The sequence below is a fragment of the Penaeus vannamei genome, chromosome 14, assembly GCF_042767895.1.
Source record: "Penaeus vannamei isolate JL-2024 chromosome 14, ASM4276789v1, whole genome shotgun sequence".
In the NCBI taxonomy this organism is placed as follows: domain Eukaryota; kingdom Metazoa; phylum Arthropoda; class Malacostraca; order Decapoda; family Penaeidae; genus Penaeus; species Penaeus vannamei.
The window spans coordinates 2,644,159-2,649,158 of NC_091562.1; the positions used below are offsets into that span (position 1 = coordinate 2,644,159).

At 47.0% G+C, this 5,000-nt stretch overlaps 1 protein-coding gene across 1 annotated transcript in view; it reads right to left on the reverse strand.

Annotated features, from left to right (window-relative positions):
• Nucleotides 1-5,000, reverse strand: part of LOC113816458 (protein fem-1 homolog C) — a 207,256-nt gene that overhangs the window by 201,865 nt on the left and 391 nt on the right. The window lies entirely within an intron of this gene.

A 5,000-nucleotide genomic window follows, 5' to 3' on the forward strand; every position in this document is an offset into this window, starting at 1 on the left:
GAGGGAGGGAGGGAGGGAGGAGGAGGAGGAGAGGAGGAGGAGGGAGGAGGGAGGGGAGGGAGTGGGAGGGGTAGGGGAGGGAAGGGGAGGGGGTGGTGGTGGGAGGGGGAGGGGGAGGGGGAGGGAGGAGGAAAGGAGGAGGAGGAGGAAAGGGGGAGGAGGAGGAGAAGGAGGAGGGGGAGGAGGAGGAGAAGAGTGAGGAGGAGGAGGAATAAGAGAAGAAGAGAAGAAGAAGAAGGAGGAGGAGGAGGAGGAGGAAAAGCGAGGAAAGGTGGGGAGGGGGCTGGCGCCATAGCAACACCTCGGGCAACATGTGTGAGTGAGTGTGAGTGAGTGTGAGTGTGAGTGTAAGTACAAGCGTGAGTGAGTGTGTGCGTGTGCGCGTGTACGAAGACGTGTATATGTGCGTGTACGTAGATGTCTATACGTTCGTATAGACGCAAACACATCCTTATCGCGCAAATCTAAGAATCCCAGTGACGCGTTGCACAGATTAGCGTGCACGTAAACACGCCCTTGAACCCCATGCGTGCGGGGCTAGACGTACGCGTGTTGGGCGTGCGTGACGGCGATAAATTCGACCGTGCACAACGCGAATCTCAAATGGCACGACCTGTCCAAGGAGTACCTCACCCCCCCCCCTTCCCCCTCCTCCCCCACCCCCACCATTCCGCCCACAACTTCTAGGTATCGAACGACGCCCTCGATCGACGCACGCCCACACGGCACTTCCCTCCCTTCCGGCCGCCTCCCTCCGCACGCCCCTACAGACGGGAACGCGCCCACGTCACCGCCGAAAGAAAGAAAGAAAAGAAAAGAAAGAAAAGAAAAGAAAAGAAAGAAAGAAGGAAAGAAAGAAAGAAAGAAAGAAAGAAAGAAAGAAAGAAAGAAAGAAAGAAAGAAAGAAAGAAAAAGAAAAGACAAGACAAGACAAAGAAAAGACAAGACAAGAAAAGACAAAGAAAAGAAAAGAAAAGAAAAGAAAAGAAAAAGAAAAAGAAAGAAAAAAAAAGCAAGCAAACCAACCCATCAAACAACAAACAAAACCCATTCAAACATAAATAAAAAATAAAAACCCACAAGACACGAACCTTAAATCCAAAAAATCGCCTCTATGACCACAACGCTCTTTCGTGGCCAAAATCCCAGCGGAATTGAAAAGCCACGCCCACCCCATCTCACAGAGAGGTCACTCGCTGTCTCCATGCGCCAATTTCCGGTTTCTTGATATTTGCGGAATTAAAGGAATGAAGAAAAAGAGAAGAGAAGAGCATTCATAAACATATACGTAGATTACTGAATATATATTTAGGAATATGGAGGAAGGCACCTGCTAATACATAGAGAGGCACGTAAATGATTATAACAATGATAATGACGATGATGATAAGATGACGACAATGATGACGACAGATATATATATAGATAGATAAACAGATAAACAATAAAACCAAAAAAAGCAAATCCACCCATCAGGAACCCGCCCCTACCCCCCAAACCCCCACCCCACCCCACCCCACCCGCTCCTGACCCCCATTTAAGGCACCGAACCACCGCTAATCCCCCCATTCATAACCCGAACGCCGCAGCGCCCCGAGAGTCAAGCAGGCACGCAGGCAGGAGGCGCAGGAGGGGCTAACGGGGCCTCCGACCGACGACGCCGTGACCAGTGGCTCGGTTCCAAGGGGCGCCGGCCAAGACGCTGCTCGCCCGCCCGCGGTTCGCCTCCCCTCGCGAGATCAATCCACACAACTCCCGCTTCGGCGCTTCTCTCTCGCTTCGCTGCTGCTCCCCGAGTCTTCTCTTCTCCCGCGTGCTTCTATTCTTATCGGTATTATCTTTTTCTCTCTTTCTTCACCTCTTCCCCATCCCCCCTCCTCCCCTTCCTCCCCCTCGCCTATCTACAAGGCGGTCCAAGTCCCACCAACACGGCACCCCCGCATTTAAAAATTCCTCTCCACATCCCTGTTCCCCCTCCCCTCCCCCTCCTCCCACTCCCCCCTAATCAGCGTCGAGCTTTCCGATGACGGGCCAATCACCCCCCCACCCCCTCCCCCCCTAATCCCCGCAGATATTATCATGAACTCACCCCCCCTTCCTCCCACAGCGGTCCACGCCATTCCCGCCCTAATGGACATGATCATCCTCATCTCCCTCGTCATCGTGCGAGAGGTGACAGCGGAGCGCGAACCGGGCGACATCTGGCACAGACACCTGTCACGCACCGTCCGCGACCGCCGGGCTTCGTCTCGGCGGCGGGAAGGTCGTGCCAGTACAGGTGACAGTGCCAGTGCCAGTCCCCGCCGGGGTTCGAGCAACTGCACGCATCCCATCCTCCCAATTTTCAATGATACTCTGCTTCTTTGTGACCATTCTATCCCCTAATTCGTTTTTTTCTTCTCTCTAGCCATGTTTTTTTCCCCTCATTCTTTCCTTCCTTCTTCCCTCCCTATCTCCCTTCTCCCAACATCCCTCGCCTTCCCTTCCTTCCCCCATTTCGCTCCTCCAAAACCCACCTTCCCCAGTCGTGATCCTCGTTCCTCCTGCCCCGTCGGTTCTGGTGCTCAAGAGGGCCTTCGAAGTACACACGCGATGTACTCATACACACACTCACACGAGGTACGCACGCACACGCATTTAAGCCAACCGGTCGCATCACGTTATACCCCTGGCGATGATGGATCTGGTGCGAGGATCCTCACTGTCCTCGGGTCCTCTGAGGAGAAGCCTCTTGTATCTTGACGTGACTTTTATTCTTCATTCTATTTATCTATTTATTTTATTATTATTTTTTTGAGCGAAAACAGAGTGCAAATGGAAACTACGCAGGAAACAGAATATGAAACAAATCCAAACGTAAACATATACAAAAAATCCAAACGTTAACATATACAAAAAATCCAAACGTAAACATAAACAAAAAATCCAAACGTTAACATATACAAAAAATCCAAACGTAAACATAAACAAAAAATCCAAACGTAAACAAATACAAAAAATCCAAACGTAAAAATATAGAAAAAATCCAAACGTAAACATATACAAAAAAAATCCGAACGTTAACAAATACAAACAAATCTATAACAGAAAACGCCCGCACATATCTAATTACACCGCCCTCCACTCGCCGTCGTGGGTGAGAATCATGTCATTAACCCTGAGTATTTCACAACACAATCTTAACAATATATCAAGTAAAAATGCCTTACATCACGTACACCCCCCACCCCCCACCCCCCACCTCCGAGAGATTAATTTCATCGTCCCTGAAGCGGAAAGACGCCGAGTATATTAAAGCTCATTAACTTCTTTTAACTAACATTTTTCAACCTCATTTTGAAAACCTAATGAAATTAATGAAATCATTATAACATACATATATACATAAACTCACACACACACACACACACATACACGCATACTCAGAGAGAGAGAGAGAGAGAGAGAGAGAGAGAGAGAGAGAGAGAGAGAGAGAGAGAGAGAGAGAGAGAGAGAGAGAGAGAGAGAGAGAGAGAGAGAGAGAGAGAGAGAGAGAGAACCTGGTGGATATAGAAAGATACAGATAGCAAGCAAGTGGGGAAAATAGACACAATCAAGACAAACCGAGATACATTCATGCATAGACACGCACACATTTAATCTTCTCCCCTACGTTCAGTGGCAAACAACATACATACATACAGATTATTACTTAGTTGTACAGATGGGATATTAACTGATAAAAAAGGTAGAGATTGAGAGACGAAGAAAATCACACATGACTGCCTGCCCACAATTTACATCGCGCCACCAGGTCCGTTGTTTACATCAGCAATCGGTAACAGCAATCCACCTTATCATTTCCTTTCATGGAACAGAGGCAAAGGGGGGGAGGGGAGGGGCAACCAAACACCTAAGAGCTTACTCTAAATGCATATCGATATTCATAACCTGTTTCTTCTCATGCCATAATATATACCCTGAACACCACTATGGTATACACGAGACCGCGCCCTACTTTATGCATAAAATATATGGCAGCTACAGATGGCATTTTCGTGTTGGCAGGCATGGGCTCTCGCATAATAAGATAAACTGTACACATACCAGTGGTATAGCCCGCTTGTTGAGTCTTAAGGGTGAATTTGTAGCCAAGACCAAATCAGTGTTATGGGTGAATTCGTAGCCAAGAGTAAATCAGTGTTTTTGTGTTTTTTCATGGGGTGCATGCAAATACACTGTTTGTAGTTGTACTTCCACTTTTATAAGGTTATTTGGTACTGTTTCTGGTGTTGTGTAGCGGTTGTACGGGGTGGCGAATATACTAGAAGTTGTGGATATCTCGGGAAATTTAAAACGAATTCAAAATAATCTCAATGTAACCTATATAAACCGTGTTATTTCGCAGGACTATGTATATACAAGTTTCTACACCGAACGTATTCATAATTTCGTAAGCACGTTGCACGTCTTCAACCCAAGGCTTCGTGTCACATAACAACTGTGTCTCGAAAGAAAAACAATCTGCAAAAACATTTCTTCTCTCTACTGCAAAACAAGACGCAAGTTTCTGTGGCTCTGCATCCTTGTGGTCGGATGTGTTAATGGAAGCGTTTCTCTCTAAGCTTCTAAACACGAGTCTCAGCAATTGGGAAACGTCTACAAACAAATGACACAGCGAGCTAACAGAACAACACATCAAGGATAGAGCATGAAACTCGATGCTCTTCGCTGATGAACAGGAAAAGTCTAGTCTTTACACCCATGTAGGCCTACGACAAGAGCCTTAGTGGGGTTTGTTGTCTTTCGGCGCAAAGCACATGACGACGAGCCTTCCACAATCAAACATAGATAATAGAAACCACCGGGAAGTTACCACATAAACATACAGATTGAAGACAACAATCTAGTAACAACAATAATCCATTCTCATCGACAATAACAAACCATAGCCACTGACAACAAACCATACACGTTCACAACAATACGTTTAGCAGACCTCTGGACATTTACATTAGCCA